The sequence below is a fragment of the Belonocnema kinseyi genome, chromosome 1 (genome assembly GCF_010883055.1).
Source record: "Belonocnema kinseyi isolate 2016_QV_RU_SX_M_011 chromosome 1, B_treatae_v1, whole genome shotgun sequence".
NCBI classification, from domain to species: Eukaryota; Metazoa; Arthropoda; class Insecta; order Hymenoptera; family Cynipidae; genus Belonocnema; species Belonocnema kinseyi.
In genome coordinates, this window is record NC_046657.1 from 112,869,658 (window position 1) to 112,882,983 (window position 13,326).

A 13,326-nucleotide genomic window follows, 5' to 3' on the forward strand; every position below is an offset into this window, starting at 1 on the left:
CAATTTCACACTGTAAACTATATTCACGGAGAGAACTGGTAGAGTATATGCTACTATTCGCGTTTAGTAAGCTGATTTATAGTAATCGTAACTACTCGTTGATTCAAGAACGCTAAACAGCGTTGTGTTGATTCTACAGAACAAAAGAGTACGAAGGCTGACTATCTGTTCAGTAAAATCGACTGTATAGCCCTCTGACGGTCCTTAGTTGTAAGTATAAAGTTAACCTCTCGGATCCGCTGGCCGATCGCGTGTGACCGCGTTTATTTCGTTAATTATTGTGACTGTGTTTGTTGAACAATTTATTATGGAAGATATTCTAAACGAATGGGGATTTTCTTCATACCTGTCGGCATTTGAAGGTAAGTTTATTTAAGTTTCTTTCAGAGTGATTGCCTGGAGTGTAACAAGTTTCCTATAAACCTAGGTGAACAAATATTTCCTCAAGTAAAATCCTGAATATATTCAGAACCTTTTTTTCTTTTCATTATTTTCCGTCAAATGATAAATATAACCTTCAAGTGCAACGTATTCTAAAAAAATGTTTTGGGTTCAAATATGTCCCTTAGAACTTGAGTTTATTCTAGAATTTACCGGAAGAACTTGATATATTTTATTATATGGATATAATATCTTTTTTTCACGTTAATTACAGAAAATAACATCGATGTTCCCGCTCTCAAATTATTAGACTTCTACTCCTTTGCGTCGTTAATTCCTCCAATAGGGGATAGGCTGAACATTTTAAGAAAATTAGACGATTTTAAGAACAATAGAGAGGTTATTTTATGAAAGGAAATGAGATATACTTTTCGAAAAATAAATGAAAAATTAATTCCCTTGTAATAGAATCAGTATATATCATCTGCATTTTTATTAAAAGAAATTTTTGGTAATTGTTTCAGGTACTAGTTGACATAATTGATCATCCACAGAATCTAGAGTCTCTGGAATTCATTGAAGTGTGTTCAGAGCCTTCTAGCTTCTTCTTCTAGTTGTTGGAATTCAAAAGTGTCAAGAAGACAAGAGATAAGCCTGCGACTGTAAGTGCCTATCACGAAACAAACAATAATTGAACCAGCTTTACAGAGCTAAATTTGAAAAAAGAATCTGTCAATAATCAAAATTACCAAAGATTTTATATTCTTTAATAGAATGTATGAATTTTTAAAGTCAATCAATCATACTGGACAAAAGAAATTTTTTTCCCTTCTATTAGTTTTGACCTACGATCATTTTAACCTAATATTTTATTACATTCGCATTTTTATTTTCTTTCTATTATAAATATTATAATTCAGGATTCCTTTTGATGTTTTTGAACGTTACTCACGAATACATAAACTGTCCTAAAGGTGAGAGGGTCACTGTTAATTATTTTGGAACACAAACTAAGCCTAAGTCACCCGAAGAGCAGGGTTTGGATGTTACACATCAGAATTTTCTAGTGGACATTATTCTCGAAAACGAACTAAAAACTTCAGATACTGAATAAATAGTTTATTCCTTTAGCACATAATTAACTACGTTTTTGCAAGCCTTGAAAATTTGATTTTGGATTTTATCTGTCTTTTCAGTATTTCTAGTAAGAGATTTCCAGAACTAGCAGCTCTAATTCAAGAAATCTTTTCAAATGAGAGGCAGGTGAGGATTGGATCCGCATGTTGTATATAGTTTAGTTCGTTTATAGTATGTAATTTTATTTGTTCATCTTAATACAAAGAAATAAATATTTTTCATACGTTGTATACATATATATGTGTGTGTTATTGGTCATGTACCGTCAAAAACTCACTTTTACATCAATAATTTTTTTGAAAATTTAGACAAAAGTTTTGAAACAAATATAAATTAGTATTATTCAGTAATATAAAATATCTTATTTTCATACTTTTAGTGAAAACCAAAAAATCAATTTTCAGACCATTTAATTCTAATTTACAATAATTTTTTATTTTATTTTTTTTTAATTTTAATTTTAGTTTCATTTTTAATGTAAATTTTACTGTCAAAAAGTGACTTTTAAATCAAAAAGTTTTTTGAAAATTCAGACATTCAATTTTTGAAACAAATATGTATAATACATGTAGCAATATAAAATATCTTATTTTAATATTTTAGTTGTAAACCAAAAAATTAGAAAAATTCAGACCTAATAAATCTAATTTGTATGTGCTTAAGAATCCATTCCTCGTTTTTCAAGCTGCTGACAACTAGTTTCGATAGGTGAATGGTTAGGGTCCTTGATTAGCGTGCTATAGGTAATGCGTTCGAATCCCCCTCGTTGCGTGCGAAATTTTAATTGTTAATAAAGTGTTAAAAATACGATTTACCAATTAATCATATGTAGATGCATGTATATCTTGAAAAAAATCATGTATTTTGTGTAATTATAAATTTTTAAGGATTCTTTTTTATAATTTTAAGCGCAATTTTACTAATCACTGAAGAGTAGCATCTATTGCGCACGCAGTCGCATGTACGATTCTTGTTCAGTAGATCGCACTCATCTTCGGTATGTTCTACTGAACAGGAAATGTACGTGCGACTGCCTGCGTAGTAGAAGCTACTCTTCAGCGACTAGTAGAGTCGACTCAACACGCGTTCAGTAGATTCTACTCTTGTAGTGGCCCGTCCATAATTTACTATTCCGTTTAGTGGCTCTAACCCTTGCAAGGGTAGGAGCCACTGAACTTTTTTCTCCGTGTTGGTATACTGTATTACAATTTAAAACTGCACGAACTACTTTGTATCCCATTATCCATCGCAATATGAAAGGGGATATCAGTATGAAAGGGGATCACCAGGAAACACTCTCGGCCTTACCTCTTATTATTTGTTATTTAATTTTACGTTTTCTCCTATTCTTCCATAATTTTCACGGAGTTCAAACCTGCCAGCGAAGAGGAAATCTACGAAATTTTATTTGAAGGTCTGAACCTTTCCCGCCAATACTGAAGAGAGGCTGCCACCATCCGGACGACCGAGATTATCGTGCAACGGAGTCACTAACGGGGACCGAGCCCCGCTTCCGTCATGCGAAAGCGAATTCTCATTGTATTAAGTATTTCTCTTTAGAATGTCACTCAACCGGCGTATTATAACCTTTACTAAATATTTTGTATAAAATGAAATTGCCAAATGTATTCTAAAAGTCAGAAATTAGTAAGTAAAACTATAGACCGGAGTGCATTTCCGAATAAATACGAGTCTGCGAACTCGACTTCCTTGTGATACCCGTTCACGTGAACCTGGCGACGGCTCTGATTGGCCAGAAGATTCCGATTTGTAAAACTTGAGTTTTGTCTGTTCCGTTGCCATATTGACCTGTCCCTCTCGTTCCAACCTTACGAGGCAACGCAGATTTAGAGAAACCAACGAAAATTTGACAATAGTAATGAGCGACTCATACGAACCAAGTTGTTTCACTTTCCTCCGATGGAGGTTGGAGGCTACTGAAAACGCGGGATCTACGCAGGTACTGATTTTATAATTTCGTTGAATTCCATGGTCTTACGGGATGTCTTTTTTTGTTGGTTTTTTTTTATACTCTGTGATTAGTTAGACATCCGCCACGTGTTCCGACCATGGGTTTCGCTACCTACTAAGTGTCGTGAGTGTTTTCCCGGAAATTTGCGCGTGCTTGAACTAAGTTAGAAGATTCTTGTAGAGAGTTTCAGAATCGAGTCCGGTCTTATGTTTCTTATCTATCAATTTCGTAAATAAGAGTTCTGTGTTCAGTAGGATTAGGACGTTAATGTGGTAAGATTGTGGGAATTCGGCTTAGGGAGAGTAAAATATTGTTTCGACCCCTGCACATAAAGCACCTAATGTTTGTTAAAAAGAAATTGTCAGAAATAAAGATACATCCTTCTCGTGGTTTGAAATAGAAAAGTGAAATGGCCTCGCAAGATTTATTTTGTTTTTACGAAACCCTATCTCTCTGACTCTAAGAAATTTAGCATGTTAGATAAGAGAATAAAAAGGAATTATATTCATTTTTAATAAGGGCTTATGATTTTTTGTGGCCGGGACTTAACCACTATTGAATGAATGACGTCGAATTTGACGAAATTGAATGACGTCGTTAAGAATTTACGATTAGCTAAGGATGCTCAGATTTTCCTCTATTTACTGCATTTAGGAAAAGACCTTCAATTTGCCTAGAATTTCCCAAGTTAGGGGAAACAGAAGGCACATTAGAGAATGTCTGTGTACGAATTTAGTCTCTACAAGTTGCTACACTTAAGAATATAATACACATGTGCCTATTTTTACGTATACTGGTATTATAAAAATAATGTCCACAATATCCCTAGATTTCCCCCTATTTCGTGCATCTAGGGCAAAACTGAGACGTGTAGAAGAAATTCTGAGGCCAGATTGGGATTCAGCGGCTCAAAATCCATAAGGGTAGCCTAGCAACTTGTCTCGTGGAGACAACTTTTCTTTCTGGGTCTGTGTGACCAGAAAATCCCTAGGCTTTTCCCCACTTTTTGCATCTAGGGAGATAATGGTACAAGCGCGAAAAATTTGGTTATCAAATTTAGATTGAGCGCGCAAAACTACAAAAAATATAACATTTTTCTTACTTCTTGTCATTAAAATATGAGCAAGACCTTTAATTTCCCTAGATTTATCCTAGCTAGAAGAAACGAAAAGTACACTGGACAATTTTTGTGTATGAATTTGGTCATTACGAGTCCCAGCACATAAGAATATGACAACCGAAAGATTATTCTGTCGTATGTTGGTATCATCAAAAAAATTTCCAGAATATCCCTAGGTTTTCCCCACTTTTTTCATCTAGGGGAAAACTGAGACATGCAGGAGAAATTCTGAGGCCAGATTCGGATTCAGCGACTCAAAATCTATAACGGTAGCCTAGTCACTTGTATCGGACAGACAACTTTTTTGTGGGCCTTCGTAATTGTTTAAATAATTTACATTTGTTTAAACAATTGAAAATTGTTTAAAAAGTCATAGGAAATATTCAAATCGTCAATTAGTAATTGTTTGTATAAAAAAGACGACGGAAATTGCTAAAAAGTAACAATAATACGTGAAAATGTAATTTTTTAATTTTTGATCATACTGATTTCGAGTTTACTTACATTAAATATTCATTTTCGAAATTCATAAATAAATTATAATAAGACTGATCGGGTACCGATCGTGTACCGATCAGTTTTCCCCGTCAAGAATCCCTACCTGGCCACGGTCTGCGTGTGTGTTTCATTCACGAGGCCAGATCACATTTTCTGCACTGCTACTCAACGGTTTAAAAAACGTAATAATAAATAATAACGAAAGTAAGGTGTTCAATGAACTAGTGATTTTGCCTTAGTGCACCAATGAAGGCATTAGAACACAGTAAAAAAAAGTTTTCAAAATGATACAGATATCAATATCACCATAGACCATAGATCTCTGATTCCGGATCATGTATGAAGTCAAACCAAGAGAGCTGACGTTCTTATAATAGTTTAGCTCACATGTAAGCTGTTTATGGTTTCTGGTCGTGCAGTAAATTCATAAAGTTAAAAAAATAACGAAATCTGATATTGGAAAGTGCGGTTAGATATAATTTTTAGGTTATGTCATTATGACACCGGCGCCAAAAATCGGCGGCAATTTTGTTTAGTCTGACAAATGAACCAAAAAATAAGATCAAATTGATACGATTGGAAAAAACCTTATGATTTCGAGAGTCAAATGATCGTTGGAGCAAAATGACCTGCAACAAAATTGATTCTTTTTTCTCTCAATTTTGAACACATGTGTGTATTTACCTCTTTAAATGTACATCTAATGCAATAATAGATTTCATTATGAAATGTTTCAACTTTTAGAATATAAAATTCGGAATAAATCATGAAAGGACATGTTCCTAAGAGCTCAGCATGAAAAATTTCACAACATGAAGAACAAAAATTGTTCTGTGCGTAAGGAGAGGAAAAGGAAAATGTCCTTATCCAGTTTTCCATTTCATAAATTTTAAAACAGCATATTTTTTACAAAATCGGAAAAATATAATAAAGAATTCTTCGAGCAAGTTAAATGAGTTGCCGGATCGAAGAAGGACACATAAACTTATTTCCCTGGGAGTGGGAAGACCCCTGGAGGCTTTCACAAACTTTTTTGAATGTTGATCTTTAAAGATTATATCTAGGTATAGACTTTCATTACGCATCTTTTTCCCTCCAAGCAAAAGGTTGTAGCTTTTTTAGCTTTATAATTAACCTTCAGAGAGCCGGAAATCAATATTTTGGCTCACTAGGTAAACTTCTTTAATTTTTATTTTTAGATTAAAATATTCATTTTTGTAACATTTTTACCGGTTTTCAATGTAATTTGAGTTGAATTGATTCTTCTAAACCCATTTTTAAGTACCCTTTTTTTAACTAGCCTTGTTTCGTTTGCATGAGATTATAATTACAAACAAATATTGTTATAAAATGTTTTGAACGTTACCATTCGATATAACTGAATATAAATTCATCCCTCCTCACCTTTTTAAAACTACTTTTCCCATTTTTCCTCTTTTTCAGACGAAGCAAAGGGGTAGTTTCTAGTTTTCATCCTATTAGAAGGGTTGTTTCTGAATTCACGGTATTTTATATGTCAGATTTGGATTCAGCATAAAAAACTACATCTAAAACGTATATTTGCACTTCCAAATACACGAAAATTGAATTGCGTGACTAAGGGGGTGAGAATACCCTAACGCAACCCTTTAAATTTGAATAAGCACCCTATATAATGTTAATATTATATAACAAGCTTATATACTATTGAAAAAACAATTTATTTCGAATTCGAAATTTTTAACATTGGCTGTTCTGTACAGGGCCGGCAAGCCAATATATTGGCTCACCCCCTGATCGAGACATTGTCTATGATCAATCATCGATACAATATCACTTTGGATCCAATTTTCCGAGGTCGATTTTCCTCCCAAATTGCCGGCCCTCTAATGTTAAAGCCAAAAAACTGGATTTTTTGTAAAAATTATTTTTGATTCGCTTTTCACTTCAACTTGTGCTCAGCCTATCAGTTTTAAGGATTTGTAAATAAAATATTAAGGGAATGTAGTTTGAAATGTCCTTCGACTGATAGAGTAAAAGTAATTCAAAAATTTACTTTAAAAAATTGTTATTAATTTTTTGCGATGCCTGGCGCTTTTCGGACTTCTCTAACTTCCAGCGTTTTGTTTATCGAGCGAATTTTGAGCATCATAATACTTTCAGCGAGAAAGTTGTTGGCAACAGTACAAGGAAGTTGTCTGGAAAATGTTGGCCGAATCGAATTAATGTTCAAAAAATTATGAAAGTCTCAAGTCAAGAGCGGCTAGACGACACGCGCGCCTGCTCTAGTGAGAGTCTCAGATCCAATTTATAACACATTTCACCGGCGCAAAAAATAAAAACTTATCAAGTAATATCAATGTATTATGCGTAAATAAATATTAGTGCCTCATTCGAATCTGAGACTCGATAAATCCCGCACGTGAGTTGACTAGCCGCTATCGAATTCAGACGTTAATAATTTCTTGAATATCAATTAGATTGGGCTTAAATTTTCCAGAAAATTTCTTTGTACTGTTGCCAACAACCTTCTCGCTGAAAAGTTTTTGTTGCTCAAAATTCGCTCGATAAATGAAACACTGGAAGTTAGAAAAGGCCGATAAGCGCCAGGTATCGGGAAAAAATTAACAACAATTTTTTTTAAATAAATTTTTGAATTATTTTTGCTCTATCAGTCGAAGAACATTTCAAACTACATTTCCTGAAAATTTTATTCAAAAATCCTTAAAGCTCACTGACTGAGCACGAGTTGAAGTGAAAAGCGAATCAAAATTAATTCTTACAAAAAAGCCAGTTTTTGGCTCTAATTAGAGAACTAAAAAAGCTAAAACTTTTTTCTTGTGGAAAAAAGATGCGCAATGAAATTTTGTATCTCTATATAGTCTTTAAAAATTAAAATTCGAAAATGTTTAAAAAACTTTCAGGAGCCTTCCAACTCCTAACGAAATAAGTTTATGTGCCTTTCTTCGATCCGGCAGCTCAAATATATCCAATATATTTATTCTTGCATTTATGTCAAAATTGAAAAAAATGTTGACACTGAAATTTAGGAATTAATAAAAATATATATGAGAACGACAAATTGATAAGGAACAAAAATGAAATATTACAGGATGAACAAAAAAAGTTTTCTGTGATGGGTTTATAGTTTTACAAATTTTATATGTAATTATAGAAACATAATATCCCCTTTGAGATCCAAATTAGCGGTTTAAAAAGATTAGAATTTTTTTGTAAATATTATATACAATATTTTTTATATACTTTCATGTGCCAAAATATTGAAAAATGTTCCGACTGGAATTTGAAGTTTTTATAAGTATGAGAATAGCAAATGCATACGGGCCAGACACTAATTATTTGTATACTACGTAATAAGCGAAAAAAACCAAATGATCCTTATCTCGTTGTCATTTTGTAGTATTAGAATTAATTATATCGAGTGAAAGAAGAAATTATTTTTACAGATGTCTAATATGTTTCAATAAATAGTTTCAATCAATACTTTAAATCGCTAAAAACAGAATTTTAAAGTATTGATATTATCATATTTCATTATCATTTCTTTAATTATAATGACATACCATTATTAATATATTAAGATTTTTCATGTGACTTTTTCATAGGGCTATGTTTGAATAAATTCCACTCCTAAAAGCTTATTATATTTATAAAAAGTGTATTTTAAATTAAATTAAATTAGGGTGATTATTACACGAATAAATGATTTTCTAATTTCAACACGCACGCTAGCCTGGGTTGTACGCTTCAGTCCACCATTTTTCGAAAAAATTCGAAGAATCCGATATGATTTACGGGTCCTTTACTTGAGTTTTGTCCTTTGTTTTCTTTTTTTGTGGGTCTTATTTTCTCAATTTTTTGAAAATGTATGTGTACAATTTTTATACATACACACTCCTCGATTTTTACCTTATCATTATTGTAAACAATATAATTACAATTTGTAAACTCATTTTTAATGAAAATAGTCAGTTTTAGTTACTTTTTCTTTTTACATTTTTCTATAATAAATAACTTTTTAAATTCAGTAACCGTGTTTTGTAATGGGCATAACGTATTTTTAATTGATATAAAAAATATGAAACAAGTACATACCTTAACTTTATGAAATTTCGAACTTTTTCTAACAAATTACAGGAGCAAAAAAATTTCAGCAACGATGGCTGGTTGCAAGTACTGCAGGGTATATTTTAAGGAAATGTTAATACATATACTGCCTGATGGCTGATTCACCCTGATACGTTAAAAAAATTCCATTAAAGTGATTAAGCCTATCATTTTCCAATGCAGGCAGGTAATTAAGGCAGCTGGTAGTTTCCAAGATGCGTCACGAATGTCTCACGAATTGCAGTAATCGGTATTTACAGAGATGTTTTAACACTATTGTTCGTGATAATTCAGTGAATCTTTAGTGTAAAACTCCTTTCTTTAGTGCAAATACGCATATACCATAAGTGACCATATTACTCAATATATATTTTAGTAGGCGACCTGGAAAAGGAGTTAAAGTTACGGAAAAATCCGTAACCACAGACAGTTCGATTTTATTAATCATTACATATTTTATTATTCATTAAATATATTGTTATTCATTATTTAATCTTTTTATTGCAAAATTTAATACTGCCCGAAATCGATGTTTAATATTGCCCGTTTTTCATATAACACTTTTCTTTCGGTTAACCCTGCCCCTGAGAATATACCCTGAGTGTTTGAGACTGAAACTCGTACACTCTCTTGTCCTTAATAGATTATAAAGTTCTAGAAAAATATCTCGTGTATTATTGAGAAAAAAATCTATCCTAAAACGTTTTATCAATATTGTCGCAAAAATCTCGAAAGTAGCGCGATATAGAAATAAGTGTCAAGAGACAGCTCTTTACAAGTTTCTTAGAAAAATAATTTTTTTTCTTTGACGTTTTTCTTATTTTGTGGCGTTTAAAAAAAACGTGAGTTTTTATTTTTCAGACCAAAAAAAAACTCTCTCTCCCCAATAGGAAATTTACTACCGGCGCCGTAGTATACCAGTACCGCCAAGCGGGGTTCTATACTGGCACGGTACTGTTGGAATACCGGTAGGACTTCTGGATTTGTACCACTAAAATTCTAATGATAACAATGTTGTGTACTGACTTGCAGTATTTAGCCAATACTGGGCTAGTACTTACATTTGGTACTTGTGCGGTACCCTCTGTCAGTACTGACCCAGCACTGGCTGAACCGATACTGCAAACTCAGCGAGTTGCTGACCTCTATTACGGGGCCAGCACTAACGTTCATCACCTGGCTACTACTGCAGATTAGTACAGGGCAAGTACTGGTCAGGCTCCAAGTGATAAGGAAGGTATGTGCTGACTTGCACTATCGGGACAGTGAATAACGTTAGTACTGCCGTGGTACTAGTGAAACCCCTGATGATAATTAAGTTCTGTACTGGCTCAAAATACTGGGCCAGTATATACTGTTGTTACTGACGCGGTAAGGCTAAATGCCCTAATGATATTTAAATTTTGTACTGATCTGCAGTACTAGGTCAATACGTACTGATGGTATTGGCGCCCTACTGGTAAAAACCATAAGGATAATCAAGTTCTGTACTAATCTAAAATACTGGGCAACTCCATACCGTTGGTACTGGCGCAGTACTAGTCAACCCTCCAATATAAAAATATCTCAGTAAGAAAAAGATGAGTATAAACTACAAGTTAGTGGTAAAAAGCAAAAGAACTTTTAAAATCTAAAAATGAATATATTATTCGATACTTAAGCTAGATTATAAAACATTTTGTTTAACAGTAATGAACTATTGCTCGCAGTTCTAACTTTGTCACAGTTTGTTCAGATTTTAGTCATTAGTTTGTTTCGATTCTTCTTACCGCCTTCTCGAACTCCTGCATTAGAGAACCAGCGTGTGATAGATAGGCATTAAAGTCTTACTGAGACATTTTCGAATTTTTGCGACAAAATTTCTGTAAAAACGAAACAATATGAAAATAAAATCATAAACATAAAGTTAATATTGTCGAATTACAAGGTAGCAAACAAACTCAAGATCTAAAATTCAAGCCATTAAAACTAATAAATTTAAGATTGTGAATAGAAAAAATCTAAAATACTACAAATTATCATGTTCAATGATTTTAAATGACAAATTGTAACCATTCAAGGTGCAAGTTCATTGAAATATCCGCAAAATTTGATTTGAATTACAACTTTTAGGACAAAATTTTATTAAAATGCCAAGCCTTTGAGAGCTTCGAGACAATACACTGAGAATTTTTAAACTATTAAGGCTTTCAATTTGAAATTGCACTATTTTGAACGATTATTATCAATAAAGAATATCAATAACTACAAACTATACTATATGTCTAATTTTGGAAATAAAATATGTGTTTCTTAATTAAAAAGACACTTTTTCCATCATGTTTGCACTAGATAGTTTTAACACTTACATATCTCAGGGATATCATGTTTCATCAAAACACAGAAACATGTAGATGGCGAAAGCTCAAATAATTCTTAGCCGCTTGAAGCCGGTTGAAGCTGCGCAATCAAAGAAGTAGACCGATAAGCGGAAACTGAGAAGAAAGACAATAATGAGAAATGAACAGTTTAATTTTATTCTTTTATTTTTTATTTGTCACACGAGGCACATCGTGACGACGTTAACAATTAACACTGTTATAAGTTCACCATTTTCCGAAATTAGTATTATTTCTTTCGAATATCGATAATTACAAACTATACTAGAAATCTAATGTTAGAAATAAAAACAATAAACACTCAAACGTACAAAAACATAACCTAATGTATTCAATTTATGTGATGCGACTGACTGTCGACGTTTCTCAAGTCGAAATACAAGTTTCCCATTATTTTTACACTAAAATGTTTTGTGATGATAGCAAAACTGCGATCAAAGAAGCTCTGAGCGTGCTTTCTTCACTTTCTTCCCGCCTTCATTCTCGTGGGTAGATAAAGGAACACTAGTACTACATTGGGGCTTTACGCAATACTCTGCTCTTTCTATGTACGCGTTTTACTGCGAAAGAAAGAGGCAGAGTATTGCGTTTGACGCCGAACAGTACTAACAGCCAGTACTAGTATTTATTCTGTATTGCAACTGTCGTGGTACTACACCGGTCGTAAACTCTGGCTAATATCCGCCTTTTCCCCCTGGGTCCAGGGGGAAATTCACCACTGGCACCGTAACGCGCCAGTACCGCCAGTCGGAGTTCGGTACTGTTATAATACTGTCAGGACTGCTGTCTTTCTACCGGAAAACCCCCTAATGTTAAAAATGTTTTGTACTGACTTGCAGTATTCAGCCAATACTGGGCTAGTACTTACACTTGGCACTGGTGCGGTACTGGGCCAGCACATTAGCAGAATTTTTTCTGCGTGTACGTCACCGAGGTGCCGATCGTTTATTTTTTTTCCAAAAAGTCATTTTTTTGCCATGTTTTCAATCTCATTTGAAGCTGTCACATTCCAGTAGGGCTAGAGGCTCGCGGGGCTGCACAGACCGGCCGGCCCAAAATGGGGAAAAAGTATATTTTTTGGTTCAAAAGACGATTCCGGCTAAACCTGTTGACCGATTTAGATGTTTTTTTTAAATCTGATAAAAAATCAAAGAAAGTTGTCGAGTCTGATTTTTTATTTAGTTTTTAACCATTTTTTAATAAATTAATACAAATGACGAAAAAAATGGCAATTTTTTCTATTAGCGCTCTCGTTACTCGCCAATAATAAGAAAATTGTTGTAATCGCCGACGTTTTATAGATTTACATTATATAAAGATATTCAATCATGATGCACTAAACAAAAAAATGTTGTATAAACAAATTATTTGTTGAAAATGTGTTTTCTAACAATTTCTACAATTTAACGTTTTTTTAAGTTATAGTGAAAAAAATTGAATTGAAATATTACAATACATTCAATAATTGTTATGATTAAATACTATTCCATATGTAAAGTCGGGACACTCACGAGTCTGAAGAAAGTTTCTCTCCCAGAGTTAATAAGTTAATTCGTATACATTATGGCAGTGTTGCCAGATTGGGGATTTGATCCCTAGATTTAGGGATTTTTAAGCGTCTCAGGAATGGGTCTAGGGATGTGAAATATTTAGGGAAAAATTTAGGGATTTCAAGCAAGAGCATTTAAAATATTTATTTCCAAAAAAAGTTCCAAGTTTTAGTGAATTTCAGC

At 33.2% G+C, this 13,326-nt stretch overlaps 1 protein-coding gene across 1 annotated transcript in view; it reads left to right on the forward strand.

Annotated features, from left to right (window-relative positions):
* The first annotated feature begins 3,366 nt into the window (after positions 1–3,366).
* LOC117170402 (nose resistant to fluoxetine protein 6-like) overlaps positions 3,367–13,326 on the forward strand; it is a 34,604-nt gene continuing 24,644 nt past the window's right edge. Inside the window, exon 1 of the mRNA XM_033357167.1 lies at positions 3,367–3,478. The gene's annotated coding sequence lies outside the window, so the exon portion shown is untranslated. The remainder of the gene's footprint in view (positions 3,479–13,326) is intronic.